Source organism: Humulus lupulus, chromosome X, assembly GCF_963169125.1.
Source record: "Humulus lupulus chromosome X, drHumLupu1.1, whole genome shotgun sequence".
NCBI classification, from domain to species: domain Eukaryota; kingdom Viridiplantae; phylum Streptophyta; class Magnoliopsida; order Rosales; family Cannabaceae; genus Humulus; species Humulus lupulus.
Genome location: NC_084802.1, coordinates 9,221,964 through 9,246,279, shown reverse-complemented (window position 1 = coordinate 9,246,279; position 24,316 = coordinate 9,221,964). Strand labels below are relative to the sequence as shown.

At 34.2% G+C, this 24,316-nt stretch overlaps 2 non-coding genes across 2 annotated transcripts; both read right to left on the bottom strand.

Annotated features, from left to right (window-relative positions):
* Positions 1-5,364: 5,364 nt before the first annotated feature.
* On the bottom strand, positions 5,365-5,471 carry LOC133807589 (small nucleolar RNA R71). The gene has a single exon (XR_009879493.1). It is a non-coding gene; the product is annotated as a small nucleolar RNA R71 (small nucleolar RNA).
* An 8,914-nt stretch (positions 5,472-14,385) lies between these two features.
* On the bottom strand, positions 14,386-14,492 carry LOC133807588 (small nucleolar RNA R71). The gene has a single exon (XR_009879492.1). It is a non-coding gene; the product is annotated as a small nucleolar RNA R71 (small nucleolar RNA).
* Between the last annotated feature and the right edge of the window lie 9,824 nt (positions 14,493-24,316).

The following is a 24,316-nucleotide window of genomic DNA, read 5'->3' as shown; positions in this document are numbered from 1 at the left end:
TTAAAGGCCCAATACCCATTAATATCACTTAGCCCACATGATAATTAATTCAGAAATACTGAGCTGGATAAGACAAAATGTTGTAGTTTACCACGTGGGCCTTTGAGAAAGCTGGCTGACAGAGCATAATGCTGTAGCATCCTGAAATCCTGATTTACTCCAAGCTTCAAATCCTTCTCAAAATGTCCAAGATTCTACTAACCACATGCAAAGACAAAATTTAACAATTAGGATATATTTTTACAACATTATACTAATATTTCATATTATCTTATTATATTTAATTTTTGGCAAAACTAAAATAAAACAACTACAAAACATCCTAAACCACTATTTTCTTGATTAAAAATATAAGTTTAAAAGCATAAAAATAACTCTAATTCCTAGAGTTATCAGTTAGTCTGACTGGTTTGTGGTCAGGTGACGGCGGAGCTCGACAGTCTGGTAAGGTCAGTTTGACTGGTTCGACTTGCTTGACAGGATCAACTCGAGAGAATATTATCAATAAAAAAGAGTGTTCAAAGTAATCGTTATCAGATGATCCACTCTTGGCCCCTGAGGGTCCTCCTTATAGTCGTTTTCCTTACTGTTGTAGTTTTGCCTACTTGATCCGTCTGACTCGCTATGAGTCGTTCTCCTCCTATTTTCATGGTAGGAGTTGCGTATACCTTGACTATTTCAAGGTCTTTGGCTGACTACATGTATTCTAATTCAGGTCCGGGTATCCATTGGCCAATCGGATGGTTCATTCGCCATATGTGAGTCCATTTATGTTGGGTTGGGCCTTACTAGCTAGTCTGGCTGGCTTGTTGGGCCCGATTGGCTAGTTCGACTAGCTTCATGGACTATTTTAACATGTAGATAGATTTTTCCCACTAAAGTTTGTCCCTCACTTTCTAGTCTAGATTATATTCTTGCTATAGAGTTTAGGATGCCATTATAGTTGACCGTTTATTTATGAGCTCATCTATATGCCAAAGGGTGCTTGTGAAGTGTGCACATGGACCAAATGGTGTGTTGAGTGAACTAAGGGCTTTCCTTAGTTGGCCAAATGATCTTGAGGCGTTGCCTTATGCTAAGTGGCCTGCCAAGGCAGCTGAGTGGCCCGCCGAAGCGACTGAGTGGCCTGCCGACGGGGCAGAGTGATCTGGCCTATAGCGTCCCAAATTTGCTAATAAGGCTTAGGGCCTTGATTAGTGTGCCTAGAGGGCAATAATTGAATTAAGTATTGTTATACCCAAAAATTGGAGAATGCATCCTAGGAGGATAAGGAGAATGCATTCTAGGAGAGCTAAGGGGAGTGGTCCTAGGAGACCCCAAGAGAGTGATCCTAGGAGAACCCAAGGATGAGGTCCGAGGAGAACTCAAGAAAGTGGTCTTAGGAGACCCCAAGGAGAAAGTGGTCCTAGGAGACCCCAAGGAGAAAGTGATCCTAGGAGACCCCAAGGAGGATGTGGTCCTAGGAGACCCCAAGGGTGTGTTTGAGGTAAGCCTCCCAAGGTTTCCTAAGTGTTGGCTTGAACGTGTCTAAGGTAGGTAGCTAAGGAGGAGGAGTCCCATGCAAGTCAAGAGTGGAGACTTAGTTTTTGACAAGGAGAGCCTACACAATGTCCGATCGGACATAGTTGGGAGATGCTAAAGGAGAGTGCCTCAGACTTGTCCAAGGTGAGGTGCCAAGGAGGATGCCTCGGACCACCTTGGTCCGAGGAGAAGGCCACGAGGTCCGAAGGGACCTTGAATGGAGGAGGTATGCTCGGACTTGTCCGAGGTGAGAAGCAAGGGTGTTGCCTCGGACCATCTTGGTCCGAGGAGAGCCAAGCTTGTATCACCTTGGTCCAAGGAAAGCTTGAAGGAGTAATCAACATGCACAAGTCCTACCACCATGCACGTTCGACCAGCACTTGCATGGGTAGTCAGTAGGAGGTGGATCAATTAGCTAGAGGAGACTAAGTCAAGGTTCCCAGAGACAGCTGATAACTCTACAAAATAGAGTTATTTTACCATATTTTATATGCTAATTGTTGCTTAGTTCTTGAGTTTTTAATTAACTTATTAAGTTTTTATGTAATTTTTAATTTATTAGTCTTAGTGTAGTTTTATAGATTTTTATATGTTTTAATAGATATTTTATTATAATTTGTTGTAATTTAATTATATGAAATTTGTATTGTTAAGTTAGAAGTTAAAAATGTAATTCTTTTGAACTTAAATGCTTTATTAAATTAAGTTATAATCAATATTTTCAAATAATTAATATGATTTATTTATAATTGAAAATATTTGATTGTTATTTAATTTATTTTTATCTTGTAGGAATTATATTGCATGCTTGAAAGAAAGAAGAGAAAAGAAAACAAAAGTGGCATTTATGTAGAGAAATTAGCAAATTGTAGCAGCCTTCAGCCTTCAGCAGGCCCGCCAGGCCCACTGCCACCTTCGGCCCAGTCCAGGCCCAGGCCCACGGTCAGCCTTGCTTCAGCTTTCTTCCGCCTGCTACAGCACCAAGAAGCCAACCTCCAATCGGCTCCTACATCACCCAGCAGCAAAAATGCCTTCAGCCTTCAGCAGCTCTCCTTGCCGCCACCTGTCCATCTCCTCATCACTTCACTCCATCATCAACTCCATTCCTTCGCCAGCCCAAGCATCCAGCGCCCAGCCCAGTCCGCCTGCCCCAAGGCCCACTCCAGGCCCATCCCGTGACTCCCAGCCCCAGCCTTGCCCCAGCCGTCCGTACGGCCCAGCAGGCCCCTAGGCGCCCCAGCCGCCTGTCACTGCTCCCCAAACACCCCTTGAGCCCATAAATTTACTTATTGTCCCCTTGTCTAAAATGCCACATTTTTACCCATTTTCTACACAATTTTTACCCCAAAATCATCATCACTCCTACAATTTACCCCTACTTACCATATTATTATTAATTTAATCAATTTACTTAATTTAAATTGATTATTTTAATAATCTCATTTTGGCTATAAATAAGGGTTTTGAAGACCATTTTTGTGGGTGCTTAATTTTGGTTACCATCTTTTTCTCTCATTTTCTCTCTACCATTCTCTCTTCCATTTGGGTTTTTCAAGAGCATTTTGCAAGTATGTATGTCATTTATTTTGTAATTTCTATTCTAGTTATGTGCTTCTAATCTTTTTCATAAGATTATTAAGATCATGATGAAGCAACTTGTAACTAGGTAATATTTATGTTGTATGTTGATTTCCCTTGTAATGCAACAAAGTCTATGGATTTTTCTTCTTCATATATTTCTTTCATCTTAAATATCTTGTATTTTAGATTGTTAGAACATTTTTACACTTTGTTCTTCATTAGTGCATAAACATAATATTCTTTGTGTAAGATGTGTCATTAAATTGTACACATCCATGCTTAGAACAAAAATATTATGTTTTGCCTTATAAATAATGTTCATTGATTTATTTGTTATTTCATTAGATTGATTTACACTAAATGCTTTGAAATTATAATTTTGAAAAGTGAAGAAAAATCCTATCTTTTTATAAGAAAATTGTGCCTAAAATTATAAATATTTTTGGAAAATGATAGTTTAAATTATTTTAACTATCACTAAAACTTGGGAATCAATATACTAATAAATATTATTAAACTTACATTTTGTGGATTCTAGTATCTTAATAATCTTTTCTTTTAATACTTATTTTCAACTCATTATTGGTTTATTTTCATTATCTTAAAAAGCTTTATTTTTCAATCTTTTATTTTATGTTCATAATATTAAAACTTATCAATCTTTGGAACTAGGTTAGAATTTATTACTTTTGATTTAAAATAGTTTCATTTTCGATTTTAGACAACTCCTTTGGGTTCGACATCCTTGCTTACGATCACTATTCTATATGGACGATTCGTGCGCTTGCGATATATAAATTTTTAAACATACCCGTTTTGGGTCCATCAAGTTTTTGGCGCCGTTGCCGGGGAGTTGCAAGAGAAAAGAAACGAAAATTATCTCAAGGTTAGTAAATTCTTCTACTAGTTATTTTAATTTTTGCACTTAAAAAAAAAACTAAAAAATATATATACTATAAAAAAAAAAGATAAGAAGAAAATTTGGGACGGTTCAACCACCCATAAAAAATATATACTTATATTTCTATATTTATTGTTTTTTTTATTTAGTTGACGGCACTTGTGCCTCCTATCTATCCTTTTAAATTTTTATAGTCGATGGCACTTGTGCCTCCTAATTTTGTTGTAATTTTATTTCTTTTATATCTTTGTTAGTTGACGGCAATTTTTGCCTCCTAACCTTTGTGTAATTTTCTTTATTTATTTTGTTGTATTTTTATTTTATTTAAATTCCGCAAATTACTAGTTGATGGCAATGTTGCCTCCTAGCTAGTTGATGGCAATTTTTGCCTCCTAGTCATCTATCTTATGTTTAAGTTGATGGCACTTGTGCCTCCTAGTTTTTACCTTAATTTTGTTATGGTTGATGGCATGCTATGCCTCCCTACTCTTACTTAAATTTTAGTCTTATTTAATTTTTGCCTTATTTTTCTTTGTCTTCTTTAATATTTTAGCGTAATATTGTGAAAAATACTTGAAAAAAAAAAAGAGAAACCTAAATCTTGTCCTTTCACCATAAGCAATTCTTGCTTAAAGGAAATTTGACCAAAATTCCCATCCGCCTCTACTAATTAACCTCGGGGAGTTGTTAGTAGTGCGCGAGTAAGTGGAATCAAATAGGCCTGGGGACAAGTAAACCATAAGAATTATTGTTGTGAAATCTCTAAAAATTCTAAGTATGCTCTGTGGTTGTGGTTTTAACTGATCTTCCACATCAGAAAATTGCTTGTTTGAGATTATCATTGTTGCCTTGTTTGTGAAAATTGTATGCATCATTGGGAACGTAACTCTAAAAAACGATTAGTAAAAAGACGTTTATCTTTGTTTGAAATTGAAAGTGTTAGTAAAAATTTGAGCATCATGGAACCTATTGCTAATATTGTTGATGAAAATGCTGTGCCTGAAAAAACTTTGCTTGAATACTTTGCACCTATTTCATCTAATGCTCCTTCATGCATTGTTTTACCTACAACTTCTGCTACTCATTTTGAGCTTAAACCAGCAATCATTCAATTGTTGCCATCTTTTTATGGGTTAGATAGAGAGGATCCTTACATGCATGTCAAAGATTTCTTAGAAATTTGCTCAACATTTAAATTTCAAAATTTTTCTGATGAGTCGGTCAAACTAAGATTGTTTCCTTTTTCATTAAAAGACAAATCAAAAGCTTGGTTAAATTCCCTTCCCACTGGGTCTATAACTACTTGGGATCAACTTTATAATAAATTCTTGTTGAAATTTTTTCCAATGTCTAAAACTGATAGTCTAAGGAGAGAAATCTCCGAGTTTTTTCAAAAAGATAATGAAGAGTTTTATGAATGTTGGGAAAGATTTAAAGATTTATTATTAAAATGTCCTCATCATGGTTTTGAAAAATGGAGACTTGTAAAATATTTTTATGATGGTTTGACTCCCTCTAATCGTCAAATGATTCAATCTATGCATACTGGAAAATTTTTAAAATTTCAAGGACAAGAGGCGTGGGACGCCCTTGAAGATTTATCTGTCAATTCACAACAATGGAATTATTTTGATCCTAGGTCTAGGTCAACTAATTCACCAAAAAGAGGAGGAAGGTATGAAGTAAAAGAAGAATTAGACTTAAGAACATCCTTAGATAAATTAGCAAGAAAAGTAGAAGCTTTAGCCATAAGCCAAACTATAAACTCTCCAATTCAACCTAGAAAAGATGTTTGTTCTATATGTTCTAGTCCTTGCCATAATGCCCAATCATGCCCTTCCTACCAAGAAGCCTTTTCTGAGGAGGCCAATGCACTTCATACTTATGGGAAACCAAATGATAGCCCATTTTCGTCCACCTACAATCCAAATTGGAGAAACCATCCGAACTTTTCATGGAGACAAAACCAACCCCAAATGAATCAAGGGCACCAATACAACACACAAAACCAAGCTCATGCCCCACAAAATCAACCATATCCGCAACAAAGAAAACCTTCCTTAGAAGATACTTTACAACAATTTATGCAATCCACCCAACAAATCCTACAAAATCAATCTCAATCTATTACCAAACTCGAGACACAAGTAGGACAACTCGCCACTGCTTTAGCTGATAGAGAAAAAGGAACATTCCCTAGTCAACCTATCCCTAATCCAAAAGGTCAATATGAGATAGGAAAGTCTAGTCATAATGGAGAAGTCAAATCAATTTCAACTCTTAGGTCTGGAAAGAAAATTGTCAAACCCGATTACATACCCGAGGTTGAAAATGAAAAAGAAAAAGAAAAGAGTCAGCCTCCTAGTTCTAATCTCAATGACTCATCAAACAAAGAAACTCCAATCCATCCTTTCATTCCAAAAGCCCCATTCCCACAAAGATTACTTCCAATTAAAAAAGGCAGCCAATATAATGACATCTTAGAAGTTTTTAAACAAGTTAGTATCAATATCCCTTTCTTAGATGCCATTAAACAAATTCCTGCCTACTCTAAATTTTTAAAGGATCTTTGTACTGTTAAAAGAAACACTAATGTTCCTAAAAAGGCGTTTTTAACTGAACAAGCTAGTTCCATTATTCAATATAAGAGTCTTGTTAAATATAAAGATCCTGGGTGTCCCACAATTTCATGCATTATTGGTGATCATTTTATTAACAAAGCTTTACTTGATTTGGGTGCTAGTGTAAATTTATTGCCTTATTCTGTTTATAAGCAACTTGGTCTTGGTGAGCTAAAACCTACCTCTATAACTCTTCAATTAGCCGATCGTTCTGTAAAAATTCCTAGAGGCATTATAGAGGATGTTTTGATAAAAGTTGATAAATTTTATTTTCCTGTTGACTTCATTGTTCTTGATACTCAACCTGTGGAAAATATGCATGCTCAAATTCCTATCATTTTAGGTAGACCATTCTTAGCTACATCTAATGCAATCATAAATTGTCGTAATGGTGTTTTGAAATTATCTTTTGGAAATATGACTGTTGAATTGAATGTTTTTAATGTGGTTAAATCTGTTGAGTGTGAAGAAGTGCATGAAGTTAACATGATAGATAGTATTTGTGAAAATGATGGAAATGACTTATTTGATTTTTGTGAAAAATACTTTGGTATGAACTTGCATGTTGATGACTCTAATGATGATGTGAATTCTTTGGTAGAGCCTATACTCTTAAATGAAACCAAAGTTGAACCTTTTTCACCCTTAGGTCATGTTCAATCAATTTCTGAGTCTCCAAAGTTAGACCTTAAACCTTTGCCAGAAAATTTAAAATATGCTTTTCTAGGAGAGTCTGAAACCTTACCTGTTATCATAGCATCCACTTTAGATAAAGAACAAGAAGGTAAATTGTTAGATGTCCTTAGAAAACATAAAGAAGCCATAGGTTGGACCATTGGAGACATTAAAGGAATTAGCCCATCCATTTGTATGCATAGAATCCATCTAGAAGAGAATGCTAAAACCTCTCGGGAATGTCAAAGAAGATTAAATCCAAATATGAAAGAAGTAGTTAGAGAAGAGGTCATAAAATTGTTAGACGTAGGTATCATTTACCCTATTTCTGATAGTCAATGGGTTAGTCCAGTTCAAGTTGTGCCTAAGAAGTCTGGGATCACAGTTGTTGAAAATGAGAAAAATGAATTAATCCCTACTAGAGTACAAACAGGGTGGAGAGTGTGCATAGATTATAGAAAGTTGAATAATGTTACTAGAAAAGATCATTTTCCATTGCCTTTTATTGATCAAATGCTTGAACGATTATCTGGCCATGCATATTATTGTTTTCTTGATGGGTATTCGGGGTATAACCAAATCCCCATCGCCCCAGAAGATCAAGAAAAGACTACTTTTACATGCCCTTTTGGAACTTTTGCCTATCGTCGCATGCCTTTTGGATTATGCAACGCACCTGCGACTTTTCAAAGGTGTATGATTTCGATTTTTTCTGACATGGTTGAAAGATTTCTTGAAGTATTTATGGATGATTTTTCTGTGTTTGGTTCTTCCTTTGATGAATGTCTGCATCATCTTTCACTTGTTTTAATTCGTTGCAAAGAGAAAAACCTTGTGCTTAACTGGGAAAAATGTCATTTTATGGTTAAAAAAGGAATTGTTTTAGGTCATGTAATCTCATCTGATGGAATAGAAGTTGATAAAGCTAAAGTTGATCTTATTTCAAAACTTCCCCCACCTAAAACTGTTAAAGAAATTAGATCATTCTTAGGCCATGCCGGTTTTTATAGAAGATTTATAAAAGACTTTAGCAAAATTTCTCGGCCTTTATGCCATTTACTTGGAAAAGAAAATGCTTTTGTCTTTGATAATAATTGCCATGTTGCCTTTGAAAAATTAAAAAATTTGTTGACTACTGCACCCATTATTCGACCTCCTGATTGGAAAATACCTTTTGAAATAATGTGTGATGCTTCTGATTATGCTATAGGTGCTGTCTTAGGACAAAGACTTGAAAAAATACCTCATGTAATTTACTATGCTAGCAAAACTTTAAATGATGCTCAATTAAATTACTCCACAACCGAAAAAGAATTGCTTGCTGTTGTTTTTGCATTGGAGAAATTTAGATCTTATCTGTTAGGGTCTAAAATTATTGTCTATTCTGATCATGCTGCATTAAAATATCTCTTGTCGAAAAAAGATGCTAAGTCTCGTTTGATCCGTTGGATCCTGCTTTTACAAGAATTTGACTTAGAAATACGTGATAAAAAAGGATCTGAAAATGTTGTTGCTGATCATTTATCTAGACTAGTTGTTGAAACTATACATGATTCCACCCCTATCACTGAAACTTTTCTTGATGAACAATTGATGCATGTTTCTTCCTTGCCTTGGTATGCTGATATTGTTAATTATTTGGTCACTAAAGAAATACCATCTCATTGGTCTAAGCATGATAAATCTAAATTTTATTCTGAGGTGAAAAACTTTATTTGGGATGATCCTTACTTGTTTAAATACTGCCCTGATCAAATAATTAGAAGATGCATTCCAAACTGTGATCAATCTAAAATCATATCTTTCTGTCATGATCATGCATGTGGAGGACATTTTAGTGGTAAGAAAACAGCTGCTAAAGTTTTACAATGTGGTTTTTATTGGCCTACTATCTTTCATGATACATATGTTTATTGTAAAGCTTGTGAACGTTGCCAAAAGTTAGGAAGTTTAACTAAAAGAAATATGATGCCTTTAAATCCTATTCTTATTATTGACATATTTGATGTTTGGGGCATTGATTTTATGGGACCATTTCCTAACTCTTTTGGTAATCTTTATATTCTTGTTGGAGTCGATTATGTGTCTAAATGGGTTGAAGCTATTGCATGCCACACTAATGACCACAAAGTTGTGCTTCGTTTTTTGAAAGAAAATATATTTTCTCGTTTTGGTTCACCACGTGCTATAATTAGTGATAACGGTACACACTTTTGTAATAGGCCATTTGAACATTTGATGAAACAATATGGCATTACGCATAAAGTCTCAACACCATATCACCCACAAACTAGTGGTCAAGTTGAAGTGTCTAATAGGGAAGTTAAGCACATTTTAGAAAAAACTGTGAATCCAACTAGGAAAGATTGGTCCTTAAGACTCACTGATGCATTATGGGCGTATCGTACCGCGTACAAAACACCCATTGGCATGTCACCCTACAGACTTGTGTATGGGAAGGCGTGCCATTTACCTGTTGAGTTAGAACATAGAGCCTTTTGGGCAATTCAGCAGTTAAACTTTTCTTTAGACAAGGCAGGTGAAAAACGAAAACTTCAACTAAATGAACTAGACGAAATTAGGAATGATGCTTATGACTATTCAAAAAAGTATAAGGATCGCATGAAATTTTACCATGATAAAAATATTTTGAGAAAAGATTTTTATCCAGGTCAGAAAGTCCTTTTATACAACTCTCGTTTGCATTTATTCCCGGGCAAGTTACGCTCTAGGTGGGCCGGTCCTTACATTGTTCGTATTGTTTTTCCACATGGAGCTATTGAAATTGAAAATCCTAAAAATGGTGATATATTTAAAGTTAATGGACAAAAATTAAAACCATTTTTAGAATTAAAAACTGATGAAGTGGATGAGATACTCCTTGAGGACCCTGTTTACCATGCTCTTTGATTCCTATGTGACCGTGATAACTTGTGTTTTATTTGTATTGTTGTTTTATGTGTGATTTAATTTTTGTTCGTTATATCTTGTTCTCTCTTCGCAATACACAATATCGAGGTACGACCATTCTAAACTTTACACTCTTGTCAATTTTAATTTATATTTATATTTTGACACATTGAGGACAATGCTTAAATTAAGTTTGGGGGTATCGAGTTGTATTGTGTTTGCTTTGTGTTTTATTTATGTTATTTATGTTTGTTTATTTATGTTATTTATGTTTGTTTGAAATTTTTATTGTTGTTATTTTGTTAATTTTTTTATTTTGTTTGAAATTTTTATTGTTGTTATTTTGTTAATTTTTTTATTTTGTTAAAAAAAAAAAATTCAAAAAAATAAAATAAAATTTTTGGTGATATTTTTCATTTTCAATGATAAAAATCCTGATTGAGTTTGAAGTTAATTCTCTTAAAAATATGAATAATTTTTAAGCTTTGTTTTTAATTATAGGGTCAATTTTGCTTGTAACAAAAAATTACATTTTTCATAACAAAAACATTCTTATTTCCTATAAGTTTAAGTGGAAAATAATTTTAAATGAAAACCTATTTTCTAAAAGCAAAATTGACAATTTAATTAATTACATAAGCTTAACTTTTATTCATAATAATTTTTTTAGAATTATTTTAATTGTGCAATTTTTGAGAAAATCATTTTTATATCACCAATGAAAAATGTGTGTTTTAATTTTTCTTTTGCTTGAGGACTAGCAAAACCTTAAGTTTGGGGGTGTGATAACTCTACAAAATAGAGTTATTTTACCATATTTTATATGCTAATTGTTGCTTAGTTCTTGAGTTTTTAATTAACTTATTAAGTTTTTATGTAATTTTTAATTTATTAGTCTTAGTGTAGTTTTATAGATTTTTATATGTTTTAATAGATATTTTATTATAATTTGTTGTAATTTAATTATATGAAATTTGTATTGTTAAGTTAGAAGTTAAAAATGTAATTCTTTTGAACTTAAATGCTTTATTAAATTAAGTTATAATCAATATTTTCAAATAATTAATATGATTTATTTATAATTGAAAATATTTGATTGTTATTTAATTTATTTTTATCTTGTAGGAATTATATTGCATGCTTGAAAGAAAGAAGAGAAAAGAAAACAAAAGTGGCATTTATGTAGAGAAATTAGCAAATTGTAGCAGCCTTCAGCCTTCAGCAGGCCCGCCAGGCCCACTGCCACCTTCGGCCCAGTCCAGGCCCAGGCCCACGGTCAGCCTTGCTTCAGCTTTCTTCCGCCTGCTACAGCACCAAGAAGCCAACCTCCAATCGGCTCCTACATCACCCAGCAGCAAAAATGCCTTCAGCCTTCAGCAGCTCTCCTTGCCGCCACCTGTCCATCTCCTCATCACTTCACTCCATCATCAACTCCATTCCTTCGCCAGCCCAAGCATCCAGCGCCCAGCCCAGTCCGCCTGCCCCAAGGCCCACTCCAGGCCCATCCCGTGACTCCCAGCCCCAGCCTTGCCCCAGCCGTCCGTACGGCCCAGCAGGCCCCTAGGCGCCCCAGCCGCCTGTCACTGCTCCCCAAACACCCCTTGAGCCCATAAATTTACTTATTGTCCCCTTGTCTAAAATGCCACATTTTTACCCATTTTCTACACAATTTTTACCCCAAAATCATCATCACTCCTACAATTTACCCCTACTTACCATATTATTATTAATTTAATCAATTTACTTAATTTAAATTGATTATTTTAATAATCTCATTTTGGCTATAAATAAGGGTTTTGAAGACCATTTTTGTGGGTGCTTAATTTTGGTTACCATCTTTTTCTCTCATTTTCTCTCTACCATTCTCTCTTCCATTTGGGTTTTTCAAGAGCATTTTGCAAGTATGTATGTCATTTATTTTGTAATTTCTATTCTAGTTATGTGCTTCTAATCTTTTTCATAAGATTATTAAGATCATGATGAAGCAACTTGTAACTAGGTAATATTTATGTTGTATGTTGATTTCCCTTGTAATGCAACAAAGTCTATGGATTTTTCTTCTTCATATATTTCTTTCATCTTAAATATCTTGTATTTTAGATTGTTAGAACATTTTTACACTTTGTTCTTCATTAGTGCATAAACATAATATTCTTTGTGTAAGATGTGTCATTAAATTGTACACATCCATGCTTAGAACAAAAATATTATGTTTTGCCTTATAAATAATGTTCATTGATTTATTTGTTATTTCATTAGATTGATTTACACTAAATGCTTTGAAATTATAATTTTGAAAAGTGAAGAAAAATCCTATCTTTTTATAAGAAAATTGTGCCTAAAATTATAAATATTTTTGGAAAATGATAGTTTAAATTATTTTAACTATCACTAAAACTTGGGAATCAATATACTAATAAATATTATTAAACTTACATTTTGTGGATTCTAGTATCTTAATAATCTTTTCTTTTAATACTTATTTTCAACTCATTATTGGTTTATTTTCATTATCTTAAAAAGCTTTATTTTTCAATCTTTTATTTTATGTTCATAATATTAAAACTTATCAATCTTTGGAACTAGGTTAGAATTTATTACTTTTGATTTAAAATAGTTTCATTTTCGATTTTAGACAACTCCTTTGGGTTCGACATCCTTGCTTACGATCACTATTCTATATGGACGATTCGTGCGCTTGCGATATATAAATTTTTAAACATACCCGTTTTGGGTCCATCAAGTTTTTGGCGCCGTTGCCGGGGAGTTGCAAGAGAAAAGAAACGAAAATTATCTCAAGGTTAGTAAATTCTTCTACTAGTTATTTTAATTTTTGCACTTAAAAAAAAAACTAAAAAATATATATACTATAAAAAAAAAAGATAAGAAGAAAATTTGGGACGGTTCAACCACCCATAAAAAATATATACTTATATTTCTATATTTATTGTTTTTTTTATTTAGTTGACGGCACTTGTGCCTCCTATCTATCCTTTTAAATTTTTATAGTCGATGGCACTTGTGCCTCCTAATTTTGTTGTAATTTTATTTCTTTTATATCTTTGTTAGTTGACGGCAATTTTTGCCTCCTAACCTTTGTGTAATTTTCTTTATTTATTTTGTTGTATTTTTATTTTATTTAAATTCCGCAAATTACTAGTTGATGGCAATGTTGCCTCCTAGCTAGTTGATGGCAATTTTTGCCTCCTAGTCATCTATCTTATGTTTAAGTTGATGGCACTTGTGCCTCCTAGTTTTTACCTTAATTTTGTTATGGTTGATGGCATGCTATGCCTCCCTACTCTTACTTAAATTTTAGTCTTATTTAATTTTTGCCTTATTTTTCTTTGTCTTCTTTAATATTTTAGCGTAATATTGTGAAAAATACTTGAAAAAAAAAAAGAGAAACCTAAATCTTGTCCTTTCACCATAAGCAATTCTTGCTTAAAGGAAATTTGACCAAAATTCCCATCCGCCTCTACTAATTAACCTCGGGGAGTTGTTAGTAGTGCGCGAGTAAGTGGAATCAAATAGGCCTGGGGACAAGTAAACCATAAGAATTATTGTTGTGAAATCTCTAAAAATTCTAAGTATGCTCTGTGGTTGTGGTTTTAACTGATCTTCCACATCAGAAAATTGCTTGTTTGAGATTATCATTGTTGCCTTGTTTGTGAAAATTGTATGCATCATTGGGAACGTAACTCTAAAAAACGATTAGTAAAAAGACGTTTATCTTTGTTTGAAATTGAAAGTGTTAGTAAAAATTTGAGCATCATGGAACCTATTGCTAATATTGTTGATGAAAATGCTGTGCCTGAAAAAACTTTGCTTGAATACTTTGCACCTATTTCATCTAATGCTCCTTCATGCATTGTTTTACCTACAACTTCTGCTACTCATTTTGAGCTTAAACCAGCAATCATTCAATTGTTGCCATCTTTTTATGGGTTAGATAGAGAGGATCCTTACATGCATGTCAAAGATTTCTTAGAAATTTGCTCAACATTTAAATTTCAAAATTTTTCTGATGAGTCGGTCAAACTAAGATTGTTTCCTTTTTCATTAAAAGACAAATCAAAAGCTTGGTTAAATTCCCTTCCCACTGGGTCTATAACTACTTGGGATCAACTTTATAATAAATTCTTGTTGAAATTTTTTCCAATGTCTAAAACTGATAGTCTAAGGAGAGAAATCTCCGAGTTTTTTCAAAAAGATAATGAAGAGTTTTATGAATGTTGGGAAAGATTTAAAGATTTATTATTAAAATGTCCTCATCATGGTTTTGAAAAATGGAGACTTGTAAAATATTTTTATGATGGTTTGACTCCCTCTAATCGTCAAATGATTCAATCTATGCATACTGGAAAATTTTTAAAATTTCAAGGACAAGAGGCGTGGGACGCCCTTGAAGATTTATCTGTCAATTCACAACAATGGAATTATTTTGATCCTAGGTCTAGGTCAACTAATTCACCAAAAAGAGGAGGAAGGTATGAAGTAAAAGAAGAATTAGACTTAAGAACATCCTTAGATAAATTAGCAAGAAAAGTAGAAGCTTTAGCCATAAGCCAAACTATAAACTCTCCAATTCAACCTAGAAAAGATGTTTGTTCTATATGTTCTAGTCCTTGCCATAATGCCCAATCATGCCCTTCCTACCAAGAAGCCTTTTCTGAGGAGGCCAATGCACTTCATACTTATGGGAAACCAAATGATAGCCCATTTTCGTCCACCTACAATCCAAATTGGAGAAACCATCCGAACTTTTCATGGAGACAAAACCAACCCCAAATGAATCAAGGGCACCAATACAACACACAAAACCAAGCTCATGCCCCACAAAATCAACCATATCCGCAACAAAGAAAACCTTCCTTAGAAGATACTTTACAACAATTTATGCAATCCACCCAACAAATCCTACAAAATCAATCTCAATCTATTACCAAACTCGAGACACAAGTAGGACAACTCGCCACTGCTTTAGCTGATAGAGAAAAAGGAACATTCCCTAGTCAACCTATCCCTAATCCAAAAGGTCAATATGAGATAGGAAAGTCTAGTCATAATGGAGAAGTCAAATCAATTTCAACTCTTAGGTCTGGAAAGAAAATTGTCAAACCCGATTACATACCCGAGGTTGAAAATGAAAAAGAAAAAGAAAAGAGTCAGCCTCCTAGTTCTAATCTCAATGACTCATCAAACAAAGAAACTCCAATCCATCCTTTCATTCCAAAAGCCCCATTCCCACAAAGATTACTTCCAATTAAAAAAGGCAGCCAATATAATGACATCTTAGAAGTTTTTAAACAAGTTAGTATCAATATCCCTTTCTTAGATGCCATTAAACAAATTCCTGCCTACTCTAAATTTTTAAAGGATCTTTGTACTGTTAAAAGAAACACTAATGTTCCTAAAAAGGCGTTTTTAACTGAACAAGCTAGTTCCATTATTCAATATAAGAGTCTTGTTAAATATAAAGATCCTGGGTGTCCCACAATTTCATGCATTATTGGTGATCATTTTATTAACAAAGCTTTACTTGATTTGGGTGCTAGTGTAAATTTATTGCCTTATTCTGTTTATAAGCAACTTGGTCTTGGTGAGCTAAAACCTACCTCTATAACTCTTCAATTAGCCGATCGTTCTGTAAAAATTCCTAGAGGCATTATAGAGGATGTTTTGATAAAAGTTGATAAATTTTATTTTCCTGTTGACTTCATTGTTCTTGATACTCAACCTGTGGAAAATATGCATGCTCAAATTCCTATCATTTTAGGTAGACCATTCTTAGCTACATCTAATGCAATCATAAATTGTCGTAATGGTGTTTTGAAATTATCTTTTGGAAATATGACTGTTGAATTGAATGTTTTTAATGTGGTTAAATCTGTTGAGTGTGAAGAAGTGCATGAAGTTAACATGATAGATAGTATTTGTGAAAATGATGGAAATGACTTATTTGATTTTTGTGAAAAATACTTTGGTATGAACTTGCATGTTGATGACTCTAATGATGATGTGAATTCTTTGGTAGAGCCTATACTCTTAAATGAAACCAAAGTTGAACCTTTTTCACCCTTAGGTCATGTTCAATCAATTTCTGAGTCTCCAAAGTTAGACCTTAAACCTTTGCCAGAAAATTTAAAATATGCTTTTCTAGGAGAGTCTGAAACCTTACCTGTTATCATAGCATCCACTTTAGATAAAGAACAAGAAGGTAAATTGTTAGATGTCCTTAGAAAACATAAAGAAGCCATAGGTTGGACCATTGGAGACATTAAAGGAATTAGCCCATCCATTTGTATGCATAGAATCCATCTAGAAGAGAATGCTAAAACCTCTCGGGAATGTCAAAGAAGATTAAATCCAAATATGAAAGAAGTAGTTAGAGAAGAGGTCATAAAATTGTTAGACGTAGGTATCATTTACCCTATTTCTGATAGTCAATGGGTTAGTCCAGTTCAAGTTGTGCCTAAGAAGTCTGGGATCACAGTTGTTGAAAATGAGAAAAATGAATTAATCCCTACTAGAGTACAAACAGGGTGGAGAGTGTGCATAGATTATAGAAAGTTGAATAATGTTACTAGAAAAGATCATTTTCCATTGCCTTTTATTGATCAAATGCTTGAACGATTATCTGGCCATGCATATTATTGTTTTCTTGATGGGTATTCGGGGTATAACCAAATCCCCATCGCCCCAGAAGATCAAGAAAAGACTACTTTTACATGCCCTTTTGGAACTTTTGCCTATCGTCGCATGCCTTTTGGATTATGCAACGCACCTGCGACTTTTCAAAGGTGTATGATTTCGATTTTTTCTGACATGGTTGAAAGATTTCTTGAAGTATTTATGGATGATTTTTCTGTGTTTGGTTCTTCCTTTGATGAATGTCTGCATCATCTTTCACTTGTTTTAATTCGTTGCAAAGAGAAAAACCTTGTGCTTAACTGGGAAAAATGTCATTTTATGGTTAAAAAAGGAATTGTTTTAGGTCATGTAATCTCATCTGATGGAATAGAAGTTGATAAAGCTAAAGTTGATCTTATTTCAAAACTTCCCCCACCTAAAACTGTTAAAGAAATTAGATCATTCTTAGGCCATGCCGGTTTTTATAGAAGATTTATAAAAGACTTTAGCAAAATTTCTCGGCCTTTATGCCATTTACTTGGAAAAGAAAATGCTTTTGTCTTTGATAATAATTGCCATGTTGCCTTTGAAAAATTAAAAAATTTGTTGACTACTGCACCCATTATTCGACCTCCTGATTGGAAAATACCTTTTGAAATAATGTGTGATGCTTCTGATTATGCTATAGGTGCTGTCTTAGGACAAAGACTTGAAAAAATACCTCATGTAATTTACTATGCTAGCAAAACTTTAAATGATGCTCAATTAAATTACTCCACAACCGAAAAAGAATTGCTTGCTGTTGTTTTTGCATTGGAGAAATTTAGATCTTATCTGTTAGGGTCTAAAATTATTGTCTATTCTGATCATGCTGCATTAAAATATCTCTTGTCGAAAAAAGATGCTAAGTCTCGTTTGATCCGTTGGATCCTGCTTTTACAAGAATTTGACTTAGAAATACGTGATAAAAAAGGATCTGAAAATGTTGTTGCTGATCATTTATCTAGACTAGTTGTTGAAACTATACATGATTCCACCCCTATCACTGAAACTTTTCTTGATGAACAATTGATGCATGTTTCTTCCTTGCCTTGGTATGCTGATATTGTTAATTATTTGGTCACTAAAGAAATACCATCTCATTGGTCTAAGCATGATAAATCTAAATTTTATTCTGAGGTGAAAAACTTTATTTGGGATGATCCTTACTTGTTTAAATACTGCCCTGATCAAATAATTAGAAGATGCATTCCAAACTGTGATCAATCTAAAATCATATCTTTCTGTCATGATCATGCATGTGGAGGACATTTTAGTGGTAAGAAAACAGCTGCTAAAGTTTTACAATGTGGTTTTTATTGGCCTACTATCTTTCATGATACATATGTTTATTGTAAAGCTTGTGAACGTTGCCAAAAGTTAGGAAGTTTAACTAAAAGAAATATGATGCCTTTAAATCCTATTCTTATTATTGACATATTTGATGTTTGGGGCATTGATTTTATGGGACCATTTCCTAACTCTTTTGGTAATCTTTATATTCTTGTTGGAGTCGATTATGTGTCTAAATGGGTTGAAGCTATTGCATGCCACACTAATGACCACAAAGTTGTGCTTCGTTTTTTGAAAGAAAATATATTTTCTCGTTTTGGTTCACCACGTGCTATAATTAGTGATAACGGTACACACTTTTGTAATAGGCCATTTGAACATTTGATGAAACAATATGGCATTACGCATAAAGTCTCAACACCATATCACCCACAAACTAGTGGTCAAGTTGAAGTGTCTAATAGGGAAGTTAAGCACATTTTAGAAAAAACTGTGAATCCAACTAGGAAAGATTGGTCCTTAAGACTCACTGATGCATTATGGGCGTATCGTACCGCGTACAAAACACCCATTGGCATGTCACCCTACAGACTTGTGTATGGGAAGGCGTGCCATTTACCTGTTGAGTTAGAACATAGAGCCTTTTGGGCAATTCAGCAGTTAAACTTTTCTTTAGACAAGGCAGGTGAAAAACGAAAACTTCAACTAAATGAACTAGACGAAATTAGGAATGATGCTTATGACTATTCAAAAAAGTATAAGGATCGCATGAAATTTTACCATGATAAAAATATTTTGAGAAAAGATTTTTATCCAGGTCAGAAAGTCCTTTTATACAACTCTCGTTTGCATTTATTCCCGGGCAAGTTACGCTCTAGGTGGGCCGGTCCTTACATTGTTCGTATTGTTTTTCCACATGGAGCTATTGAAATTGAAAATCCTAAAAATGGTGATATATTTAAAGTTAATGGACAAAAATTAAAACCATTTTTAGAATTAAAAACTGATGAAGTGGATGAGATACTCCTTGAGGACCCTGTTTACCATGCTCTTTGATTCCTATGTGACCGTGATAACTTGTGTTTTATTTGTATTGTTGTTTTATGTGTGATTTAATTTTTGTTCGTTATATCTTGTTCTCTCTTCGCAATACACAATATCGAGGTACGACCATTCTAAACTTTACACTCTTGTCAATTTTAATTTATATTTATATTTTGACACATTGAGGACAATGCTTAAATTAAGTTTGGGGGTATCGAGTTGTATTGTGTTTGCTTTGTGTTTTATTTATGTTATTTATGTTTGTTTATTTATGTTATTTATGTTTGTTTGAAATTTTTATTGTTGTTATTTTGTTAATTTTTTTATTTTGTTTGAAATTTTTATTGTTGTTATTTTGTTAATTTTTTTATTTTGTTAAAAAAAAAAAATTCAAAAAAATAAAATAAAATTTTTGGTGATATTTTTCATTTTCAATGATAAAAATCCTGATTGAGTTTGAAGTTAATTCTCTTAAAAATATGAATAATTTTTAAGCTTTGTTTTTAATTATAGGGTCAATTTTGCTTGTAACAAAAAATTACATTTTTCATAACAAAAACATTCTTATTTCCTATAAGTTTAAGTGGAAAATAATTTTAAATGAAAACCTATTTTCTAAAAGCAAAATTGACAATTTAATTAATTACATAAGCTTAACTTTTATTCATAATAATTTTTTTAGAATTATTTTAATTGTGCAATTTTTGAGAAAATCATTTTTATATCACCAATGAAAAATGTGTGTTTTAATTTTTCTTTTGCTTGAGGACTAGCAAAACCTTAAGTTTGGGGGTGTGATAACTCTACAAAATAGAGTTATTTTACCATATTTTATATGCTAATTGTTGCTTAGTTCTTGAGTTTTTAATTAACTTATTAAGTTTTTATGTAATTTTTAATTTATTAGTCTTAGTGTAGTTTTATAGATTTTTATATGTTTTAATAGATATTTTATTATAATTTGTTGTAATTTAATTATATGAAATTTGTATTGTTAAGTTAGAAGTTAAAAATGTAATTCTTTTGAACTTAAATGCTTTATTAAATTAAGTTATAATCAATATTTTCAAATAATTAATATGATTTATTTATAATTGAAAATATTTGATTGTTATTTAATTTATTTTTATCTTGTAGGAATTATATTGCATGCTTGAAAGAAAGAAGAGAAAAGAAAACAAAAGTGGCATTTATGTAGAGAAATTAGCAAATTGTAGCAGCCTTCAGCCTTCAGCAGGCCCGCCAGGCCCACTGCCACCTTCGGCCCAGTCCAGGCCCAGGCCCACGGTCAGCCTTGCTTCAGCTTTCTTCCGCCTGCTACAGCACCAAGAAGCCAACCTCCAATCGGCTCCTACATCACCCAGCAGCAAAAATGCCTTCAGCCTTCAGCAGCTCTCCTTGCCGCCACCTGTCCATCTCCTCATCACTTCACTCCATCATCAACTCCATTCCTTCGCCAGCCCAAGCATCCAGCGCCCAGCCCAGTCCGCCTGCCCCAAGGCCCACTCCAGGCCCATCCCGTGACTCCCAGCCCCAGCCTTGCCCCAGCCGTCCGTACGGCCCAGCAGGCCCCTAGGCGCCCCAGCCGCCTGTCACTGCTCCCCAAACACCCCTTGAGCCCATAAATTTACTTATTGTCCCCTTGTCTAAAATGCCACATTTTTACCCATTTTCTACACAATTTTTACCCCAAAATCATCATCACTCCTACAATTTACCCCTACTTACCATATTATTATTAATTTAATCAATTTACTTAATTTAAATTGATTATTTTAATAATCTCATTTTGGCTATAAATAAGGGTTTTGAAGACCATTTTTGTGGGTGCTTAATTTTGGTTACCATCTTTTTCTCTCATTTTCTCTCTACCATTCTCTCTTCCATTTGGGTTTTTCAAGAGCATTTTGCAAGTATGTATGTCATTTATTTTGTAATTTCTATTCTAGTTATGTGCTTCTAATCTTTTTCATAAGATTATTAAGATCATGATGAAGCAACTTGTAACTAGGTAATATTTATGTTGTATGTTGATTTCCCTTGTAATGCAACAAAGTCTATGGATTTTTCTTCTTCATATATTTCTTTCATCTTAAATATCTTGTATTTTAGATTGTTAGAACATTTTTACACTTTGTTCTTCATTAGTGCATAAACATAATATTCTTTGTGTAAGATGTGTCATTAAATTGTACACATCCATGCTTAGAACAAAAATATTATGTTTTGCCTTATAAATAATGTTCATTGATTTATTTGTTATTTCATTAGATTGATTTACACTAAATGCTTTGAAATTATAATTTTGAAAAGTGAAGAAAAATCCTATCTTTTTATAAGAAAATTGTGCCTAAAATTATAAATATTTTTGGAAAATGATAGTTTAAATTATTTTAACTATCACTAAAACTTGGGAATCAATATACTAATAAATATTATTAAACTTACATTTTGTGGATTCTAGTATCTTAATAATCTTTTCTTTTAATACTTATTTTCAACTCATTATTGGTTTATTTTCATTATCTTAAAAAGCTTTATTTTTCAATCTTTTATTTTATGTTCATAATATTAAAACTTATCAATCTTTGGAACTAGGTTAGAATTTATTACTTTTGATTTAAAATAGTTTCATTTTCGATTTTAGACAACTCCTTTGGGTTCGACATCCTTGCTTACGATCACTATTCTATATGGACGATTCGTGCGCTTGCGATATATAAATTTTTAAACATACCCGTTTTGGGTCCATCAACAGCTTCAACAACATACGCGGGAATCTCTCATTCCTCACTCAAATTGAGGAATTAGTTATATTTTAAATATTTCTTGTAATATAAATATAAGATGAATAATAAAATATCCCTATCTAAAGGGGATATCAGTTGAGTATCCCAGACCTATAAATAGAGGGCTTATGGGATTAAAGAGAGGTTCTTCTGCTTATTCTTTCCAGAGAGAGAAAATTGGGACTGTGTATTCTAGAGAGAGAGAATTGGGTCTGTGTATTCTAGAGAGAGAAAGTGCTGATATTTGAGAGAACTCTTGTATTTTCACAATCTGTACTGAAGAAACTCAGTTGGCTCAGTCCATCTGATCTTGAGTATAGGTCTATAAATCACAACTCTAAGTGGATTAGGCTATTACCGACAATCGGGGCTGAATGTAACGCTCTGGTTACCCCAGAACAGTTACGGTGAACCGGAAATTTGACTCGCTACCCGAGTCCTTTGGTTAAAAACGTGATCTAGGTACCATTAACAGGTTAAGGTGAAAACCAGTAAAAAGGAAAGGGCACTTTTCATTAAGTAAATACACTGCTCATGAGCCTTTTTAAAACGTTTACAAGTAGTTCATGTTACAAAAGAGTTGCTACAGTTCATATATACAATCCCCGCCGGCCTATGCGACAAAAATAGGGTAAACCCCTAGTCCCTCTGAGAACTCCTTGACCGTGGCAGTCAAGCGGCCCTGTATGTACATTACATCGCCCAAGCTCTCCACTCAAGGCTGGCCAAGCTTTTCCTTTCCTTTACCTGCACCACAAAGCACCCATGAGCCAAGGCCCAGCAAGAAAACATATCAAGACATGATATAATATCAACAACGTTCATAATAACCATTCAGGACTATCAGTCCAACAAGTAGGTGACAAAAGCCAGAAGTCACAATAATGAGCATCGCTCCCTCTAGCCATGTGACGATAGGGTCACCAGGGCTTAACTGATAGGAGATTTCTTTCATAAGCTTGATCAGGACAGGTGCATGGCGATTGGTCACCAACATAACCTTCCTCACGACTCTAGAGTCGAAACTATGGACAACGTCCCTTAGCCTTGTGACAAACAGTCACCGGGGTCATATACCTTGGCTATAATCATCTGGTCGTAGACCAGGCAAGCGCTTATAAGTTTCTCGACCCTAGGGTCGGTCTGGCATTAATGCTATAGAGCCATTCAATGCATGATTCTCGACTTTAGAGTCGGTCCCTGACTAGTCAGTGTCTCAAGCAGGTATTCAGCATTCACTAGCACTTAATATGTAATCCATGTCCACATATATCAACCAGCATGCCTTAATATCAAACCATGCATGTCATATACCTATACAGGGTGCAACTGTATTCATACACTGTTTTCTTACCTCTGGTTTGAGTGAGTATTATAATATGAACGACCCCTGAGAACGATCAACCTTTAACTTCCTTGACGGTCACCTGGTCATAACCAAAATATAGGATTCATCAATAAAAATGATAACCAAGGGTTCCCAAACCAAATCCCAGCCCCCGAGACGTCAAATACTACCCAACCGGGTACTAGGTCCAACCCCGAGGCCTATGGTTTGAATCCCCAAGCTAAAAACCACTTTTTAGCAAAATTAGCCTCAAGGGCCGCGGCCCTCCCTGCTTTTGCGCCGCGGCGCGCCTCCAGACAGAGAGGCTCCCTGCCTGCCAAACGCCAAGGGCCGCGGCGCTCCCCTGCTGCGCTGCGGCGCCCAGCCCAGAATGGCTAAGTCGGCCACACGAACCAGTTTTCTCCCTGTGCGTTTTTCCTCTCAAACCAGTCCCTCAAACCATCTTAAAACCTTCCCCAAACATGTAATTGAACCCCCAAACCTTACCTATAACACCTCCTCACCAAAACCCAATCATCTAACACCAAAAACTCCCTTTAATCCTCACTCCCCACATCAAAATCCATGAGTTAAAAACCAGAACGAAAACAGAGTACTAACTGAAATTAATGGCCAAAACTCACCTTGAGACTAGCTTAATCCTCCCACACAGGCTAACACAAGTGCTCCAACCCAGCCTTGAATTCCTCTAGCTTGAATTATCACCAAGAACACAACACTCTCAAAGGAAAAGTGAAGAAAATGGAGCAAGGAGGATGTACGGGAAAGGAAGAGGCAAACTCTGTTTTTTCTACAGCTTCAGCCACTTAAGTCATATATATCCACCCCTAAAAAGACCAAAATGCCCCTCATGTCATCTTAAGTCTCCAAAGCCACCCCAAGGGCAAAATTGGTACATTCCGCTAAACCCGTTAATTATAATTAACGCTTCCCAATTCCCGCTAATCTTAATATCCTCAAA